The sequence below is a fragment of the Silene latifolia genome, chromosome 9 (assembly GCF_048544455.1).
Source record: "Silene latifolia isolate original U9 population chromosome 9, ASM4854445v1, whole genome shotgun sequence".
Taxonomy (NCBI): Eukaryota; Viridiplantae; Streptophyta; class Magnoliopsida; order Caryophyllales; family Caryophyllaceae; genus Silene; species Silene latifolia.
This window is the reverse complement of record NC_133534.1, coordinates 222854843-222877135: the sequence shown is the minus strand read 5'-3', so window position 1 is coordinate 222877135 and position 22293 is coordinate 222854843. Positions and strand designations below refer to the sequence as shown.

Sequence of the window (22293 nt, the reverse complement as noted above, 5' to 3'; positions counted from 1 at the left end):
CCTATAGCCGAAGCATAAGGAATCCGGGTCATGCGCTCTTTCTCTTCCGGTGTCTCTGGTGCCTGAGACTTGCTCAAATGCACCCCTGGAGCCATAGGAAGAAACCCCTTTTTGAAGTTAGTCATGCTGAATCTCTCTAGGATCTTGTCTATGTAAGACTCCTGACTGAGAGTTAACATCCGACGTGATCTATCTCGATAGATACGGATGCCCAAAATTCTTTGTGCCTCACCCAGATCTTTCATCTGGAAATGGTTCTTCAACCATACTTTTACCGAAGTTAAGAGAGGTATGTCATTCCCGATCAGGAGTATGTCATCAACATACAATATTAGGAAGACAATCTTGCTCCCACTCGACTTGATATATAGACATGGTTCCTCGACCGATCGAGTAAATCCATTCTCCTTTATCACTTAGTCGAAGCGATGATTCCAACTCCGAGAAGCTTGCTTAAGTCCATAAATGGAACGCTTAAGCCTGCACACTTTCTTAGGATGTTCAGGATCGATGAAACCTTCGGGTTGTACCATGTATAACTCTTCCTCCAAATAACCGTTTAAGAAGGCGGTTTTCACATCCATCTACCAAATTTCATAGTCATGAAAAGCGGCAATCGCTAAGATAATCCGAATGGAACGCAGCATGACTACAGGTGCAAAAATTTCATCGTAGTGCAAACCTGGCACTTGGGTGAAACCTTTAGCAACTAGTCGTGCTTTATAGATATCTTGTTGACCTTCCACAGAATGCTTTATCTTGTAAAGCCATTTGCATTGTAGGGGACGAACCTAGCAGGTAAGTCAACAAGATCTCATACGTTGTTCTCATACATGGAGTCCATCTCAGATTGCATGGCCTCAAGCCATAGCTTTGAGTCGGAACTAGTCATGGCACCTTTATAGGTTGCGGGTTCACTACTCGTTAAGAGCAGAATGTCATCTATGTTATGTTCCTCGACCATACCAATGTATCTGTCCGGAGGAATAGAGACTCTACCCGACCTCCTAGGTTCCTCAGGAATATTAACCGCAGCCGGGATTGAAGGAACTAGTTCCTCCAACGGTTGCTCGGCATTTGGTTCTGGAATCTCCGACAGCTCGAAGGTTCTATTACTCTTCGCGTTCTCGAGAAACTCCTTCTCTAAGAATGTCGCACTAGCCGCAACAAATACACGTTGTTCGGTTGGCGAATAGAAGTAATGACCAAATGTTCCTTTAGGATAACCTATAAAGTATGTCATGACCGATCGCGGGCCGAGCTTATCCTCGTGTCTCCACTTGACAAAAGCCTCGCAGCCCCAAACCCGTATAAAGGACAAGTTAGGGACCGTTCCCTTCCATAGTTCATATGGAGTCTTGTCAACAGCTTTAGACGGACTTCGGTTAAGTATTAGAGCAGCTGACAGAAGAGCATAACCCCACAATGAATCAGGCAATACGGTGTGACTCATCATGGATCGAACCATATCAAGTAGTGTTCGATTTCTCCGTTCGGACACACCATTCAACTGAGGTGTTCCAGGTGGAGTTAACTGTAAGACAATCCCACAGTCCTTAAGGTGTTGATCAAACTCGTGTGAAAGATACTCGCCACCACGATCTGAACGTATTGTTTTAATCTTTCTACCCAGTTGGTTCTGTACCCGATTCTGGTATTCTTTGAATTTCTCAAAGGACTCACTTTTATGCTTTATTAAGTAGACATAGCCATATCTACATAAATCATCCGTGAAAGTGATGAAATACCTATAGCCTTCTCGTGCGGTGATTGACATAGGTCCACACACATCCATATGTATGAGTCCTAATAGGTCAGCAGCGCGCATTCCAACACCTTTGAAGGAAATTCGAGTCATCTTACCAATGAGACATGATTCACACGTGCCAAATGATAGAAAATCAAAGGCCGAGATAGCTCCATTCTGTATGAGCTGTTTAACGCGTTTCTCATTAATGTGTCCCATACGGCAGTGCCATAGATAAGTTTGATCTTTGTCACCAACCTTTAACTTCTTATTCATTACGTGCAATATTTCGGTGGTTTGATCTAAAACATAAATTCCATTCATGGAGACTGCCTTGCCATAAATCATATCGTGTAACGAGAAAATGCAACTATTATTCTCTATTACAAATGAAAAACCAAGTTTGTCAAGTGCAGAAACTGAAATAATGTTTTTAGATAAACTGGGTACATAATAGCAGTTATATAAAAATAACTCAAATCCGCTAGGAAGCTGGATCATATATGTTCCCCTCGAGACGGCAGCCACTCGTGCTCCATTCCCGACACGCAGGTCCACCTCACCCTTTACGAGGGGTTCGATGTTTCGGAGCCCCTGCACATGATTGCACAGATGAGAACCACAACCAGTATCTAGTACCCAAGTTCCGTAACTTGCGTGGTTAATCTCAATCATATGAATAAAAGAAGAAGTAGTAGACATACCAACAGGAGTAACGCGATCTGCTTTTATGTCCTCATGGTATACAGGACATGTACGCCTCCAATGCCCAGTCTTGTGGCAATGATGGCATTCCATGTTACCGTTCTTGCTCTTTGTCGTGCCTAGTGAGGTGCTCGACTCACCAGGCCCACTATTACCTGATCCCGACTTCTTAAACTTCGACACCTCTGCTAGGTCTCGCCGAGCTTTGCCCTTACCCTTGCCCTTGTTTGACACAACGAGAACATCCTGTTTCATGCTCCCACTAAACTTCATGTCCTTCTCGGTCTGTACGAGAAGGGAGTGTAGTGCATGAGGACTTTTCTTCAAATCATTCATATAGTAATTGGCTCTGAAGAGCGCAAAACCATCGTGGAGTGAATGAAGCATGCGGTCAATCACGATGTTCTCGCTGATCTTACAATCAAGTGCCTCCAGTTTCTCGACATTCTCAATCATGCTGAGAATGTGTGGGCTAACTGGTTGGCCCTTCTGGAGTTTCGCCTCAAAGAAGCGACATGTATGCTCATAGGTCACGATTCTCGGTGCTTTCGAGAATTCCTTAGTGAGCGTGGTGAAAATCTTGTTTGCACCTTGGGCTATGAAGCGTTTCTGCAAATTGGATTCCATTGTAAAAATGAGTACGTTCTTGATCGCACCCGCTTCCATGACGAAATCGCTATACTTGGCGATCTCGTTAGCTCCAGCCGTGGGGCCTGGGTTTGGCGGGATGGGCTCTATCAAATGTTTGAGCTTCCCGTCAGCAATGGCAGCATTCCGTAATGCTGCCTCCCATTCCGCGAAGTTTGATCCATCATTCTTTAGTCGAGTAGACTGATTCATCTGATTCATGAAGATCCGAAGCCAGGACTCACGGTCCAATGTGGCACTTGGCATTGGGTCGTCTATAAGACCAGCCATTTTGTTATATGCAGTTCAAATGATCGTGTTCTACACTGAAAAGAAGGAAAAACAAAACGTAATAAGCAACTCATCGAGGTGATTTAAGTCTATTTTAAAATTCATTTTAACTTGTAGACTCATTGCACTTGTATAATCGATCTACCTCAAGAATTATACAAATGATCCCAAGACTCAATTTCCGTAAATTGATAAGCCAACTATTTGACTAGTTCTACCGTTAGAACTCTTGGTCGATAGATTTCCATAAATCCTATCTTTAGTCCACCATAATCACAGGATCGTACGAGTGACCATAGTGTTGAGATAAAATAGGTCAATCAGTTCCAACTTACCCGACGTAGAAGGGGTCATATTATGCCTACCGACGAAGAAGGGATTCATTGGAGTTTGACCTATAAAGACTATTCTCAATTTTTGGTTATACGAGGAAGATCCCATCAACTTAGTTTAATTCATTTTAAGTGAACGAAAATCTAGCATAACGTGTATGAATTAACTTAGGTGATGGCTTATTAATACCGTGTGACATCTGTATGTCATAGAAAACTAACGCGTGACCTCTATATGAGTCAGTTTTCATGCAAATATTAGGTGGTTTGGTTTTAGGCGGAATATGATGCAAACTATCGTTACGATGAAAAACATAAAAGAATGCAAAACGTAAATAAAAGTCCTAGTGTGGCCTATCCTAGCAAAATGAACATAATACAACTTTGGAATCCACTGTTGGACCCGAGAAGCTTGTCTTGATGTTCCATCTTGATTCATGCAGCGAGAGTGAGCATCCGATCTCCATCTTTGGTCTTCTCAAAAATACAATTTAAAAATTTACAAAATATAAACTTATTTACATTCTAAATTAAAACTGTAATTACAAGGAAAAAACCAAAACGGAGATCCGAGATCTCAAAATACAACCAAGACCGTGTTCCATCATTACGGTAACACGTTCTACTAAGGCCACACTAAGTTACAACCGTTTGTAAAATTAAATACGTAATAAAAAAACATTCATGGCATTCAAAAGTAACGATAAATAAAAGATGCATCAACTAAAACAAAAATTTATTCGTGACATAATTCCGTAATTATGTTAAATTTATCCAAACCACCTTATAACGATTAAAATTATGTGACAAAACCGCTTTTATCATCTAAATTTTTAATCCATTACAATTCGTTACTTTAAATCGCTTTAAAATAACTAAATGGTACGTGTGTGAACCGTTTCACAATCAAGCGAGTGTACAAAATACGTATAATGTACATTTTATGGCCAAAAGAGGAAAAATTTCGAACAAATTTCGAACAAAAAAAAACAGCTCGGACAAAAGAAAAAAAAAACACGATTTTTTTTTTTTTTTTTCAGCGGTTTTGCCGAGAGCAAAAACATCAAAACATTATCGTTTTGACAAAATAAAACCAATTGCAAATTGATCTAATCCGTATAAAATTAAATCAACAATTGATAAAACCTTAACATATTGCTATAATGACCGTTTATAATAACAATATGCAAAAACGAAACGAAAACAAAACCAAACGATCGAGCACATGAAAACAGCCGAGAACAACATCTCACGGTTTTCAAAAAAATTCCGGCCGCACGGTTTTCAAGGCAAAAAAAAAAAAAATATCGATTCAAATCGTTTTATGAAAATCACGATGAAAAATTTACGTGGCCTCGCTCTGATACCACTTGTGGGATAATATCCGTATAAAACCCATTAAAATTGAGGATTATAACGCAATTTAACATGTGATTAATTGTCATAAACGAAAAACAAGAGAAACGATAAGAGAATAAGAATCAACCTCGGGTCCTTGTGCAATTCGGCCTAATGAACAGAAATCAACGTAGATTTCCTCCTAATTGTTGCACCCAAGATCGTCTGAGACTATGCCCCTTGTGCTAGAAATTACTCTCTAATTGCCTTGCAATATTGAGAGAGCCTTTTTGTGAGTTTTGATGTGAGATCTAGAATTTCAGAGAAAATTGCTCCGAAACCCTAATTTTTGTGCAAATGACAAAAAGGATTAGGTCAAAAGGAGAGAAGCTCTCCTTTTGTTCATTCGGCCGTGAGTTTGCTTAGGGGAGGGAGTGGGCTTTCCACTTTCTCCTTATTTAACTCGTGGTCCGACTCGTATCGCTAAATGTATATGACGGGTTTTAATTATAAATCGTCACTCGTTATCGGATAATAAAATATCGACTAGTAACATGAATTAGTCGACATATTAATACTTGTCCGACAATGACAATATTTTTTTTTTTGGTACATACCGACAATGACAATATTGTATAATTAATTCAATATACATTAATTAAATATAACCGTTTATATTCAATTTACGAATTAACCGCTTAATTCGCCTTAGCCAGTATTATTTAATCCGTATTAAATAATTATCTCAACATCGCGTTTGACTAATTATTAATCAATAACTCCGACTAACCGCTTAGTCATATAAGGCATCAACATGACTGTATTTTCATACCGTCACATCTCTCAAACGTATCCTATAGGTGTGACTTTTAGGGACCAGTTGATCACCGCCATCTGTATGACAATAACGTCAAACTTATCTAGCAAGCCAACCGTTATTGATAAACATAGATCAACTGATAATAATACAAAAGTATACCCTTTGATCCTTTTAGAGATTTATATGTCATTGCACTAACTATGGAGGACACCAGCCCCAACAAGCTCCCACTTGTCCGTACAAGTGTACGTGCAATAACGTTATCCGCACTAGCTGAAGGACACCGGCTCCAACAGGGTCCTTCGGCCGAGGGCAAGATAGTCTTTCTACCTGCTCTGCCACTTGGCCACTACGTGACAAAAGGTGAAAGTCTATAAATACTCCACTTCTCTCATTGAGAAAAGGATCAGAAAATAACATCCGAAAACCATAATAATCTGGTATAAACTCCCTTATCTCTCTACAATATACTTTGCCAAGTAACACACAACTTATCTCTCTAAGTTTACTGACTTGAGCGTCGGAGTGAGTACGTTCGGCCCCAAGCCGAGCCCTCAGTTTGTTCATCTTAAACAGGAAAGAGTGAAAGGAAGAGACAAGCAACGACATCATTCTACAAGCTTACGTGGTCACAACACTGCTCCGAAATTACACCCGGAACATGATGTTATGAATAATAATGGATGACGGAATGCGTAATTGTGTGGTTCACTAATCCGATGGTTTCATATAAATGGATCATATCTATGTAATGTCAAGGATGTGTCATGATCATTGTGAGTATCGATGTATAATATGATTTGTTCGTAATGTCAATATGGAATAAGAATTTATCGCCTTGTGTAATAACTAAGTTGTTTTGATGGTGAACTTCGGGGACGAAGTTTCTTTTAAGAGGGAAAGAGTAATGTCGCATGGGAAAATGACGTAATTATGACAATTTTATAGTACTTTAAATGGTTGTTTGAGTAATTTAGTAGTAGTTATTGTATAATTGAGTGGTAGTTTGCAGTTGTTGAATAAATTCTCATGTTGTTGTATTTCGTTTTCAAGTATTTGTCCACAAAGTTGTTATGTAATGGTGTGGTAGTTGTTAAAAAAATTGAATTGTTGTTGCACGTTTGAGTAATAGAAATAATATAAAGGAATTAATGTAAAGGCAAAGGAATGGTATGTTGTTGTGTGTAAGTGATCTGCTTTTGGGTAATTGATAACAAACGACTGTTGGCAAGTAATTGATTTGAGTGAGTAGCTGAATGTTGGCAAGTAATTGATGGAGGAATAAATAGATAGTCGTGTTGGCTTAATTTGAGTAATAACATGAGATGAGTACAAGTGATAGACGAGTTGGTTGTTCTTGTATACAAGGTGTGCTTGGTGATTTAATATGTAGTTTGGTGATTTGATAGGAAGTCGTGTTGTGTAATGTGTATTAAGATAGATGATGATGATGGACGATGAGCATTCATAGTGGGGTGGTGGTTAGGAGCATTTGTACTTGTCGTTGTCGGAATGGGTAGTTGTAGGTTACTTAAGTCTCTGTTTGCCTTGTATCGGGGGGAGGATGAGTTGAACTTCGGGGACGAAGTTCTTTTTAAGGAGGAAAGACTATAATAACCGTCCTTCTAGAGACCCGTTGACCGACGTTGACTGACCTTAGGCACTTATCTTAACCTTCGGAAACCTTACGAGTTAAGCCTTGTGACGTTGTGAACCTTTGAGTTTGTGGTACTCGATCTAGCGGAGGCTACTCGATCGAGTAGCTTGGGAACTCGATCGAGTAGAGGTCACTCGATCGAGTAAGTGTGTTACTCGATCGAGTAACTTGAGTTCAGCGGGAAATTATAAATCGTATAATCGTGAAGCCCAAATCATTTCTCCACCTTTCTTCCTAAACCTAAATGTCATCATTCCTCTTCTCCTTCACCATGAATCATCTCCTTGAGGTCTTTGAGAGTGTTTTCACAATGGGGATGGGATGCTTGAGTCGGGTAGCGGTCTTGACGCCGGATTGTTTTGTATAGGTATGTTGTCATCGTCATCATCGTCTCCCTTGTTTTCAGTTATGGTTATGTTAGTAGTAATAGATGGTTATGCTGGTTGTTATAGGTGGTTTTGATGGTTGATTGTAATCTTGTGGTCGGTCGCGGAATCGCTGCGGTTGCTAAAAGTAGCTAGGTTCGCCTACTCAGTACTGTTGATTGTCTAGAGTGTCTATTGTTGTTGTATAGTTGGTTTAGCGCCTTTGTTATTGGTTGGTTGTGGTTGATTGATCAGTATCGTGTTGGATTTGATAGTTGGTGATGATTGATTGTACAGCTGGTTGTGATTGATTGTCTGTGGTTCTCTAGGTGCGTCCTCGGCTGAGTGGAGTCACTTGCGGGAGTGGCTTTACGCCCTTGATTCGTCTTCTGTGGAACCCGCCACAGAAGGGATGTGCACATTAAGGAACATGGGTTATCGCTCGGATGAGATGAGTGGGGCTTACGGATTTAATTATTATTGAAACAAGTCAAACCCGACTCGTAAAAATCCCGACTAAAAATCCCGCACTTCCTTTTCCTCCTTTCCTTCCTCCCTCACGCGGCATCCCCTCCCCCTTTCTTTTCATTTTTTCTGGTTTTTCCCTTCTATCACCTTCTAAACCTTCAAAACTCCATTTTTACATAAAAACTCAAGCAAAAATCGTCACAATTTCTTCGTTACTAGTCCGTTTTTCGCATAATTTACCTTTCCGGAATCCCCTCGCCGAGATCTAAAACTTGGTATAATTTAATTTCAGTTTTCTTGAAGTTGTTTTAAGACCAATTTTGGTGCTAAGGTATTCAAGCTGGGACTAGCTGGGACTAGGTCCTAGGTAGAGCTGATCAAAAGCGGGCTTGGGTCGAACATGGGCCGGGCCTAGCCTCTAAAAAAGTGTCCGACGGGCCGTATTTTATAGCCCGAGCCCGCTCAGCGGGCCATTTTTCAATGTCCGTACCCGCCCACTTCAAGATAGCGAGCCGGCTCGCGGGCCTGACTAAAATAAAATACAAAAATTAGTGTTTCTATTAAAACACGAGTTTGTTATCGCTACATCCCCTAAATCTTAACAATTGTCTTTAAAAGCTTACCCTTAAAAAAGTATACTAATTTTCAAAAGATAAGCTTACTAGATTTTGGAAAAAACACAAGTTTGGCAATGTTCTGCTACAAACATCAAAAGTTCATTTTTGCCTCGGTATTTGTGCGGCACTATTAGCGGTTACATACACTCCCGTGTAAATACTTGAAAATAATATATTTATACAACAATCCCGTTAGCATGTCCATTCTCGGAGAATCTTTATACGACAAGTGTAAATACAGACAATCTCCCACTTATACGTAAGGTATAAGTATTCATTTGCGCTACCTAATTGGTTTAGAGTGTACAAATTGCAAATGAAATGAGCAAAGAAAGTCCGAGAATTGAGGGTTTTTATGAGGTCACTATTAATAGCGGGCCTAGCGGGCCGCCCATGGGCAATTTTGCTTAGTCCAAGCCCGTCCATTTATTCTAGCGGGCCTAATTTTCTTGTCCGTTACCCGTTTAATTTTTGATTTTTCTTGTCCAAGCCCGCTATTTTAGCGGGCCGAACGGGCTGGGCCAAATGGGTCGGCCCGCACTTGATCAGCTCTAGTCCTAGGTGAGTATTTCGGCCTTCATCATAGATAGGTCTTTATAGTCTTTGACGAGTATATGTTCACTGCTTGATAGCCTTTGTGTTCCTGACTAGTGGATGTTTATCCAAGTTGGGGCATGACCCCAGTTACTTATTTTGATAGTAAGTGGTCAGCTTAAGTACTAGCCAACCCTTCGGTGGTGTCCTTAGGGTACTCACTTCACTTTGTTTTAAAAAAAGTTGTGGGTCTTGGGTGCGGTGGTGTGTATCCGCATGTCTAGGTCTCATTGATTTTAGGCTAGGGTTGTGTTGTCTCTTGGCCATGTTTTATTAATATTAACCGCTGAGCCAAGATACCGGTTCGATTACCTTCCCTACCTTGTGGTATAGACTCGAGTTACAAAGTGACTATTGACGGTACTAAGAACTTATGCCTGTCTTTGATATATTGCCCTTTCTTGTTTGATGATTCTATGAATCATAGAAGGTGAGATGCAAGTCGGCTATGGTTGATAGAGTTTGGATTACAATTTGTTAAATTTTTCACATGATTGTTTAAATTAGTCAATTTAGCATTCATATGTTAGGATGCTTGGAAATTAGATGAATTATCATATAGTTTACATGTTTTATTACATGTTACATTAATTATGACGATTCGTGGCTGGGGGGACTCGAAGTTACTCCCCACTGAATTGTGGCTTTCGTGTTTGTATAAAATGCGATTGACAGGTTGTTGATGCTTTGTTGGGGGTCACAGACGAGCTAGTGAGCAAGGAACCTTGGACCTAGTTTGGTTTTCTTTTGTAGAAACCTTTTATCTTTTGGTTATATATATAACCTTTTATCTTTTGGTTTGTATATTATTTGAAGGGACATATGTCTCCCTTTTCAATTTTGGGTTTGTATCATTCTACTTTCTTATTTAGCTTTGGCATGTAAAGTAGTTCATCAGCTTTCGCAGGGTCTTGGCACCCGCTTCTGGGAATGTTGGACTTCTTGAGTTGGATTGGTTGTGAATGGTTTAGGAAGAAATTTTTTTGAAATTGCAGGTTTTTGACTAGTTGAACCATTTACAAACATATCCTACCAGTTTTTCTGTAGAATTTACGCGTTTAAGTAATTAGATAACGCTATTTTTTAAGGGTGTCACAGTTGGTATCAGAGCTGAAACAGCAGAAGTTGAAGGGATTCATGGAATTGAAGCAAGGAAGCCTTCCAGTTCAGGCCTTCACCGATAAATTTAACGAGTTGGCTCATTATGCAACTCGATTGGTGAAGGATGACAATCAAAAAGCCTTCTTCTATCTTGAAAAGCTCTCTCCTAAGATCAAAAGTATGGTCCGCCAAGACTCCACTAGCTTTGTTTCAATCTACAACGATGCTTTGTGGGCTGAAAATTCCCTAAAAGACATTGAAAATGAAGCTCGTGCAACGAGTTCTAATCTTGGCAAGAGGCCTTTATATCCCTCTTCTAGGCCCTTTACTCCTTCACCTAGGTTCATTTCATCTCCCTCTGACCCAAACAAGAGGAGATTTGTTTCTAATGTGCAAGTTAACCGGGGTGGTCAATCTTCAGTTGTTAATGATAATAAAAGTACTAAAGACCGAGTGTGCTATAACTGCAAGAAACCAGCACACCCTGGTAAATGCTTCATTGATCCTATTATATGCTTTTCTTGTAACAAACCGGGCCACAAAGCTAATGTTTGCCCGGAGAGGAAGGTGACAGCTCCTACTGCTCCTAACGCCCCAGTGAGGCCAGTGAGGCCGAAGGGTCGGATCTTTCTTATGAGCCGAGCTGAAGCTGAGGCACATCCTGATATCATTACCGGTACATTTTCTATTTTTGATGTTCCTTGTTTGGTATTATTTGATACGGGTGCCTCTTTATCTTTTATTTCCATAAAACTCTCCAATAAATTATCACTTGAATCCTCACAAGAAGAAAGCACGTCTATATCCTTACCCTCTGGTGATGTCTTTTCCTATTCTAAAATCTATCCGGAAGTCCCTATTTCTATTATGGGATCTATATTTCCAGCAAATCTTTTCCAATTTCCACTTGAAGAATTTGATGTCATTTTGGGCATGGATTGGTTACATACTTATCATGCTCGATTTGAATGTCGAGATCAGAAAATAATTCTTACAAGCCCTTCAGGTCACCGTGTGTCTTATCAAATGGTTAAAAGACAAACCGGTACTAAACTAATTTCTGCTATGAAGTTTGTCAATGCAATGAAAAAGGGTCATCAAGCCTTTTTGTGTATGGTGACTACTTCAAATTCTTCCTCTTTGCCTCTTAAAGAGAACATTCCTGTAGTATGTGAGTTTCCCGAAGTTTTTCCTGATGAGATACCGGGAATTCCTCCTGAAAGGGAAGTTGAATTTGCTATTGATCTTAATCCTGGTACCGGCCCTATTGCTAAAGCTCCTTATAGGCTGGCACCGTCTGAAATGAAAGAGCTGAGGACTCAGCTAGATGAATTGATTGCCAAAGGTTTTATTCAACCTAGCTTTTCACCTTGGGGTGCTCCTGTTCTCTTTGTAAGAAAGAAGGATGGATCTATGAGATTATGCATAGATTATCGTGAACTTAACCGAGTTACTATCAAGAATAAATATCCTCTTCCTAGAATTGATGATCTTTTCGATCAGCTCCGTGGTGCTTCTACTTTTTCTAAAATTGATCTTCGTTCGGGCTATCATCAAATTCCAGTCCGAGAAGCTGACATTCCTAAAACCGCCTTCAGTACGAGATATGGTCATTTCGAGTTTACGGTGATGCCATTCGGTTTGACCAATGCTCCAGCTGTATTCATGGATCAGATGAACCGTACTTTCAGGGAACACCTTGACAAATGCGTTGTAGTGTTCATTGATGACATCTTGATCTATTCTAAATCTGAAGAAGAACATGTCCAGCACCTTCGTGTTATTTTAGAGATTTTGCGCCGTGAAAAATGGTATGCTAAATTCTCTAAATGTGAATTCTGGTTACCTAAAGTGACCTTCCTTGGGCACGTCATTTCAAAAGAGGGTGTTATGGTAGATCCTGCCAAAATTGAAGCTGTTGTTGATTGGAAAAGTCCAACCAATGTTTCTGAAATCCGTAGTTTTCTTGGCTTGGCGGGTTACTATCGACGATTTGTGAAGGATTTTTCAAAGATTGCTAGGCCGATGACTCAGCTGTTGAAGAAAGAGTCTAAGTTTGTGTGGTCTGAAGAGTGTGAAAATGCCTTCCAGGAATTGAAAAAGAGGTTGACTACCGCTCCGGTGTTAACCTTACCTGAAGAAGGAGTGGACTTTGATGTTTACTGTGATGCTTCTAAGCATGGTTTGGGTTGTGTCTTGATGCAAAAAGGGAAAGTCATTGCTTATGCCTCTCGACAGCTTAGAGTTCATGAAGTTAAATACCCGACTCATGATCTTGAATTAGCTGCGGTAGTACATGCTTTGAAGATTTGGAGACACTACCTCATTGGAGTCCATTGCAACATCTATACCGACCACAAGAGCTTGAAATATCTCTTTACCCAAAAAGAGCTGAACATGAGACAAAGAAGATGGTTAGAATTGGTGAATGACTATGATGCCAATCTAATTTATCATGAAGAAAAAGCTAATGTGGTGGCTGATGCTCTTAGCAGAAAATCCTGTCATTCTTTGAATTCTTTTCGGGACTTACCTCCTGAACTTGCTTTAGAACTTCAAAAATTGGGAGTAAGCCTTGTAAAAAGGGGCTCTCATCATCTTGATGCCATGTCAGCTGAACCTGACTTCCACCGTGAGATCCGTACTTGCCTTCCTAATGATCCTACTTTCATATCCATTCGAGCTAAAATTCAATTTGGGCAAGCTAAGGATTGTAAGATTGATGATGATGGGTATCTCCGTTATCATGGTAGAATCTATGTTCCGAGTGCAGCTGATTTGAGAAAAAGAGTTCTTGATAAAGCGCACCTTTCTCCTTACTCCATTCATCCGGGAGGTACCAAAATGTATAAAGATTTGAGATTACAATTCTGGTGGCCTAGGATGAAAATTGAAGTTATGGAGTATGTCAGTAAATGCCTCACCTGCCAGAAAGTAAAGATAGAACATCAAAAGCCCGGGGGTTTACTTCAACCCTTGGATGTTCCTCTTTGGAAATGGGAGTCTATTTCCATGGACTTTGCGATGGCTTTACCCAGCACTTCCACTGGGAAGAATGCTATTTGGGTGGTTGTGGACCGATTGACTAAGTGTGCTCGGTTTATTCCCATCAAAGAAACCTGGAGTTTAGAAGTTCTAGCCGGTGCCTATGTAAATGAAGTAGTACGCTATCATGGGGTTCCTAAAGATATAGTTTCAGATCGGGATCCTCGATTTTGTTCTCGTTTCTGGACTGCATTACAGGAGGCCTTGGGTAGTAAACTATTAATGAGCACTGCTTTTCATGCCGCCACTGATGGTCAAACAGAGAGAACAATTCAAACTTTAGAGGATCTTCTTCGTGCTTGTGCTTTAGATTTCCAAACTTCTTGGGAGAAATGTTTACCTTTGGTTGAATTCTCTTATAACAACAGCTATCAAGCTTCCATTAAAATGGCACCATATGAAGCTCTGTATGGTAGAAAATGCCGTACTCCTGTATGTTGGGATCAAACCCAAAATGTTCCAATGTTAGGACCTGATTTGGTGACCGAGTCCATTGAACAAGTTAAGATCATTCGGGAGCGGATGAAGGCCGCTCAGGACCGTCAAAAATCTTATGCTGATGTCCGTCGTCGACCACTTTCCTTTGAGGTTGATGATCAAGTATTCCTTAAAGTGTCACCTATGAAAGGGGTGAAACGGTTTGGCGTTAAAGGGAAGCTAAGCCCTAAATATATTGGACCTTTTCAGGTGATTGAAAAGATTGGTCCAGTTGCTTACCGTTTAGAATTGCCCCCAAATCTGAGCAAGGTTCACAATGTCTTCCATGTTTCTCAATTGAGGAAGTATATTAGTGACCCTAGCCATATCATCCAAGAAGAAATTCTTGAATTGGAGCCTAACTTGGTGGTTGAAGAAAGGCCAATTCGGATTCTTGAAAAAGCCAATAAGCAACTTAGGAGCAAAGTTGTGCCTCTAGTCCGTATTCTTTGGCGTTGTGGAAATGTCGAAGAAGAGACTTGGGAGACTGAAGCTTCTATGTTAGCTAAATATCCTGAATTATTCTTGTAAGGTATTCCTTTTCTTACTATTTTTCCGAGTTACTAAACCTTGTATAATCATAATTAGTAAAGATAGTATTCTTACTATAGAATTTTAAACTAAAAGTTTGAAAATGCTTGTATGATTTTCAATGGTTTTAACATTAGTGAATGTTGAATCTCGTTGTTGGTGACGTCCCAATAATGGGTTTTCTCATTTATTGGTGTAGAAATATTTTTTATATCTTGATATGAATATGGATGTTCTTGTCTGATCAACAAGAGTATCACCGTTTCATTGAAGAGATACCTATATTTTCTTATAACTATAATTTCTCCTTCTAAGTTTCGAGGGCGAAACTTTTTAAAAGGAGGAGTGATTGTAACGCCCCGTAATTTCGGACCGTTAATATATTTCGAAAATAATTTATTAATCAAATAAAATTTGATATTTAAAGTAATTAAAGTAAAAATAATTCAAAAAAATATAATTTTATTATATTTTGAAGAAAAGTATTTATTTTTATAGTTTCGAAATGTTTAAAAATAGTTTGAACCGTGTAAAACTTTTTATTTCGAAATAAGGGCGTATCGGGGGAAAATGACAATTCGTTTGAACATTGGGTAAACGAATTTGGAAATGGGTCGTATGAATACTCAATTTTATTGTAATCTCGTGTTTAAAGACTTTGGTCTTGACGGAATTTGCATTTGACTTACGGATTTAATTATTATTGAAACAAGTCAAACCCGACTCGTAAAAATCCCGACTAAAAATCCCGCACTTCCTTTTCCTCCTTTCCTTCCTCCCTCACGCGGCATCCCCTCCCCCTTTCTTTTCATTTTTTCTGGTTTTTCCCTTCTATCACCTTCTAAACCTTCAAAACTCCATTTTTACATAAAAACTCAAGCAAAAATCGTCACAATTTCTTCGTTACTAGTCCGTTTTTCGCATAATTTACCTTTCCGGAATCCCCTCGCCAAGATCTACAACTTGGTATAGTTTAATTTCAGTTTTCTTGAAGTTGTTTTAAGACCAATTTTCGGAAATTCGGTTTTAGGTACTTATCTTTGTGTTTTTATTGTTTAATTAGGTGAAGATTTGGAAGATGAGTTCGGGGACTCGTATATTGTAGAGGATAGCGGCTAGTTGTTGTTAGGGTTTCGGTTTTGAGGTGCTAATTGCTCATTTTCTAGCTTAAGGTCACATATTTCGAGTTACTCGACGAAAGATCGTCACATGTTGTGTTGTTTTTGTATGTTTTATGATTTTTGTTTGTGTAGTAATTTTCACATGTTTAAAATGGTTGCATGCATGTCAATCGTTAGATTAAATTATCATAATAGTATGGAAATGATATGGGAACGATTAGATAATGCTTAAAACGAGTTAAAATGAAGAAAAACGGTAAAAAAAGAGGGTGTTAGGGGACGGGCAGCAGGCCGGCAGGCCCGTGGCAGGCCCACGGCTAGCCCACGGTTGGCCCGGTTCGGTCCGTTGCTTGTTTCGCGGTTTTCCATGCTTTGTCCGTCATTTTAGGTTCATCAAGGATATAATTAGAATGAGTATACATGGTTAAACTTGTGAAGGGAATCATAATAGTAGCTAAAAGTTATGCTAATGATAGAAAAATTATGTTATATTGACAATTATCACATGTTAGGATAGTTTACAAAATGAAATTGTAATTAATAGGCTCAAAATGAATTTTATAGTGATAATTGTAATGTTTTGTTGATTGTCTTTAAAATCGAGCCTTAGTCCCTTTGATGATGCGATGTCGATTAATTGAGTGATTGGTCACCGCAATTTGACCCGTACACTGCCGCAGGGGCTGGGTTGCGGGTAAAAATTCGGTTGAATGAATTAGATAATCGGCCTTTTTCTTGTTTTAGGCCATTTATTACATCTCTATTTCACATGTATAGTTAGTTGAATTTAAATAGCTTCTTATTTAGTTAGTTGATTTTAAATAGCTTCTTATTTTGTAGTAATGGCCCTAGATTCCCCTAAAGCCTTTAATATGGTTACTATTGTTAGAATTAGAAATTAGTATTGAATACTTATTGAGGATTCTGTTGGATTGTATGCTGTAAATAGACATTTATATAGCCTTTCACATGATAGAATGTTAGCATTTAGGTTGGTAAGTAGGACTTTTTGCCCTCTTAAGGTTAAGTGGGTGTCTTACTTGACTTGTGTGGTGAGTCTTGTGTGGTGTGGGCTAAGGTATTCAAGCTGGGACTAGCTGGGACTAGGTCCTAGGTGAGTATTTCGGCCTTCATCATAGATAGGTCTTTATAGTCTTTGACGAGTATATGTTCACTGCTTGATAGCCTTTGTGTTCCTGACTAGTGGATGTTTATCCAAGTTGGGGCATGACCTCAGTTACTTATTTTGATAGTAAGTGGTCAGCTTAAGTACTAGCCAACCCTTCGGTGGTGTCCTTAGGGTACTCACTTCACTTTGTTTTAAAAAAAGTTGTGGGTCTTGGGTGCGGTGGTGTGTATCCGCATGTCTAGGTCTGCGCAGATTTTAGGCTAGGGTTGTGTTGTCTCTTGGCCATGTTTTATTAATATTAACCGCTGAGCCAAGATACCGGTTCGATTACCTTCCCTACCTCGTGGTATAGACTCGAGTTACAAAGTGACTATTGACGGTACTAAGAACTTATGCCTGTCTTTGATATATTGCCCTTTCTTGTTTGATGATTCTATGAATCATAGAAGGTGAGATGCAAGTCGGCTATGGTTGATAGAGTTTGGATTACAATTTGTTAAATTTTTCACATGATTGTTTAAATTAGTCAATTTAGCATTCATATGTTAGGATGCTTGGAAATTAGATGAATTATCATATAGTTTACATGTTTTATTACATGTTACATTAATTATGACGATTCGTGGCTGGGGGGACTCGAAGTTACTCCCCACTGAATTGTGGCTTTCGTGTTTGTATAAAATGCGATTGACAGGTTGTTGATGCTTTGTTGGGGGTCACAGACGAGCTAGTGAGCAAGGAACCTTGGACCTAGTTTGGTTTTCTTTTGTAGAAACCTTTTATCTTTTGGTTATATATATAACCTTTTATCTTTTGGTTTGTATATTATTTGAAGGGACATATGTCTCCCTTTTCAATTTTGGGTTTGTATCATTCTACTTTCTTATTTAGCTTTGGCATGTAAAGTAGTTCATCAGCTTTCGCAGGGTCTTGGCACCCGCTTCTGGGAATGTTGGACTTCTTGAGTTGGATTGGTTGTGAATGGTTTAGGAAGAAATTTTTTTGAAATTGCAGGTTTTTGACTAGTTGAACCATTTACAAACATATCCTACCAGTTTTTCTGTAGAATTTACGCATTTAAGTAATTAGATAACGCTAATTTTTAAGGGTGTCACAGAACGGCTGCGGCCCCCCACTGGCGGTGTGGGTTACTGGTTGCGATTGGTAATCCGACAGGACTGGACCTTCGGGCAGTCAGAGGTGTGTGGTTGGTTGGAGGAGGTGGTGTGTATGTATTGCTGTATTTGGGTGTGTCTGCTTTTGTACTTGTTACCTCAGTTACTGACCTTGTGTGGTTTTGTTGTGTTGTCTTTATGTGTTGTGTCTGTCGTGATCCACTATGGTGAGCAGTTAGTCTTAACAGGTTGGTATATGGATCATAGCTGGGTGCTGGGAGGGACGAGTCTATCACGAGTCATGGCAGAGATAGCTTCATCTAGTTGATAGTTATCACGGGTTATATCTTTTATATCTTTTGTTTGTTTTAAATCACTTGTAATAATACATAATCATTCTATTATCGACATTTGATTATTACTGACCTCGGGCAACCGAGATGGTAATGCTCGTATCTGTTAGGGAAGGTCTTGTTAAGGCTCCTTGATAAATGGAGGTGTTACATGGAGTGGGTGTTGCGGCGGCGGCGGGAGCGGGGGAAGGTGGTGGGTGGTTGTGGGGTAGAAGTTGTACGATTTTTTTCTCTTTTTTTTTTAAAAACAGTATACTTAGTGTAGTACATGGGGGAAATGAGAGGGGCAATTTGGGAAATATGTACTGTATTGAGTAAAATTTGTACTACGAAAATCAACACCCTAAAATAAGTACACTAATTATAAAAACATGTACCAAATGAAAGAGACATTTTACACGTGTTTGGTAAACGGCGGATTGAGAAATTTTCAGCATATTCAAGGCTTTTAGCATGTTTGACTCACCAATCTACTATTTTGAGTGTTTGGTAAATGACATATTGAAAGAGTAGATTAGAGCTCAATGTACTGTTTTCCAATATGCTGCTCTACTTAGCATATTCACATTAGTTGATTGTGAAATATGAATCCGTCAACAATTTACACATAGATACAACAATCTCTTAACCAAAATCTGCTAATTACCAAACACTTCTACTAAATCTGCTAATTGAAATATACTAGTCAAACCTGTTAATCTAATATGTCATTTATAATCTGCTTGGTCAATCTGCTTCTGCTAATATCAATCTGCTGATTACCAAACAGGGCCACAATCAACAATAAAAGGGGTACCAAAAAGTACGTAAAATGGGTACGATAAAAGTGGTATCTCAATAATTTAGCGACAAACTGTTTATCCAAAGTTTTAGTGTTAAAGAAATTAAAGAGAGATTTAAAGTGAAGTCATATTATCTTTGTTGAAAGGTGGGATTAATCCCGAAATAACATGTAGTTGGGATTGTTCCCACCAATTTTTTCTTTTGTAAATTAAAATTTATTTTCTTTTAATATTAAATCATAGGTATCAATCAATCAATACTATATATTAATTCCAGAAACCAATTGACTTTAATGTAATTAAATAAATCTATACAAATTAATTATACTATATAATTTTTAATCATAGCATTGTGTGATGGACCTGAACAAGGGATTTCAATGTAAATATTATATAGTTTTGGTTAAAGTATAAATTTAGAGAACATCATAATATGGTGATTTTCCTTAAAATAAACATGTCATACTTATGGTATCATATAGTACAAAGAAGATGTTAATTATTTAACATACACGAATATAATATAAGTATGTTATAATTTGGTAACTATTAAAAGGTAAATAAATCAAGCTAGATTTCCCAAAAAAATATAATATTCCATAATTATTTTGATTTGTAATTTAATTCATAAATAATACGGAAATTTCCCATGGTACCCTCGAACTTTGACAGATTACACATGGTACCACTCATTTTAAGTTTCTACATATGGTACCCCTGTATTTACCTTTTTCCTTCCCAGAATACCCTATGATAAAATTCTGTCATCACTCCGTTACTTACTTGACTAATGACCCATTCTTTTTTGTTATTTAATACACTAATCACTCATATTATACCTTAAACTAACTCTAATATCTAAATTCTCAAACCACCCACTATCATCTTCTCCTTAACTGCCGACACCTCACCCACCCTCATTGGCCACAACGCCAACGCCGACGCCACCACACCGGCGCCACCATACTAGTCCCACCATTGCCGCCTCTCTCCTATTTCCCTCCCACTAATTCGTACTCCCCAGTCCCCACCGTCCCTCCTCCTTATGTGTCGCCCACCTCGCGACACCACGCTCCCCCCACCCACCGCCGCCCCTCCCACCACGTCGTCCCCTAACCCAACAACCAACACAAACCCTAAAACCCCAAATCTCAAATAAAACAATTGAATACTTACAAAATGAAAAAGAAAAATATGAATGTGATCTTGAATTTGTAATCAACTAGGTTTGGCGTTAGTGTGGTGGCGTCGACATGGTGGGAGGGGCGACGGTGGGGGGTAGCGTAGGGTCGCGGGGTGGGCGGCATAGAGGGAGGATGGACGTGGGGAGTATGGATTGGTGGGAGGGAAGAGGAGAGAGGCGGCAATGGTGGGACTGGTATGGTGGCGCCGTCGTGGTGGTACCGTCGTGGTCAACAAGGGCGGGGCAGGTGGCGGCAGTTAAGATGAAGATGATGATAGTGGGTGGTTGGGGATTTAGATGCTAAAGTTAGTTTAGTGTATATATTATGAAGAATTAGTGTATTAAAAAAAAAAAGAGGGTTATTAGTGAGATAAGTAACGGAGTGATGACGGAAGTTTGATAAAGGGTATTTTGGGAAGGAAAAAGGTAAATACAGGGGTACCATATGTAGAAACTTAAAATGAAGGGTACCATGTGTAATCTGTCAAAGTTCGAGGGTACCATGGGAAAAAACCGTAAATAATAATGATTCCTCTTAAATAATATTTTAATCTAATATTTCAGATTTATTTAAATATATATAACTCTAATACAACGAGATACTCAACTAATATGATACTCCGTAGTAACTACCCATGTGATTAGTAAAAGCAACAATTATAGAAACGAGAGTAGTGAAAGTCATACTAGCAGCTATTAACTACCCATGTGAGTAGTAAAAGCAACAATTATATAAACAAGAGTAGTGAAAGTCATACTAGCAGGAACGAGAGTAGTAAAATTAACAATAATGAATGCGGGAGTAGTGAAAGAAAAAATAATGACGGCGGGAGAAGTGAAAGTAATAGTAGTTACAATACATGAAATGAAAGTAACAGTAGAAACAACGGAGAGACTATGAAAAATTAACTAACAATTCGATTTTAGGAAAATATTAATTTATTTAAATATATGAGTTTGAGAAAACTAACGGGTTAACCGTAAAAATAGCAGGAATATTTAAAGAAACAACAGTAACCGAAGAAGTAGTGAAAGTAATAGTATTAACCGGGGATGTAGTGAAAGTAGTATGTAATATTAGCAGCGGGAGTGGTGAACGTGTCTCATAAATTGTTGATTAATTTTACATCTCATCATAATTTCAAAGATATAAATTGGAAATGTATGTGTTAACCAAATTTAACGAATCATATTACATAGAAAATAAAATTAAATGGTAAATAAAGGTAGTCCGGGCGTAGCCGGACATCAAACCTAGTACTATATATATTCCATAAACCAAAGGACTTTTATGTAATTAAATAAATTTATACAAATTAATTATACTATATAGTTTTTAATCGATAACGCTGTGTGATGGACCTAAACAAGGGACTTTAATGTAAATATTATATAGTTTTGGTTGAAGTATAAATTTAGAGAATACCAGAATATGGTGAGTTTCCTTAAAATAAACTGGTCTCACTTATGATATTAATTAATATAAAGATGTTAATTATTTAACATACACAATTATAATATAAGTATTTTATATTTTGAAAACTATTAAAAGGTAAATAAATCAATTTAGATTTCCAAAAAATATAATATTCCATAATTCTTTAGATTTGTAATTTAATTAGTAAATAATAATAATAATAATTGCTCTTAAATAATATTTTAATCTAATATTTTAGATTTATTTAAATATATAACTCTAATACAACTAGATAATCAACTAATATTATAGTAATCAGCCACGTGAGTAGTAAAAGCAACAATAATAGCAGTGGGAGTAGTGAAAGTCATACTAGCAATAACGGGAATAGTGAAATTAACAATAATAAATGCGGGAGTAGTGAAAGAAAAAATAATGACGACGTGAGAAGTGAAAGTAATAGTCGTCACAACACATG

The 22293-nt window shown here is 38.4% G+C and overlaps 1 long non-coding RNA gene across 1 annotated transcript; it reads left to right on the top strand.

Moving 5' to 3' along the window:
• The first annotated feature begins 15800 nt into the window (after positions 1–15800).
• LOC141598520 (uncharacterized) lies at positions 15801–17922 on the top strand. Its single transcript, XR_012523575.1, has 2 exons — positions 15801–15887; positions 17660–17922. It is a non-coding gene; the product is annotated as an uncharacterized LOC141598520 (long non-coding RNA).
• Positions 17923–22293: the final 4371 nt, after the last annotated feature.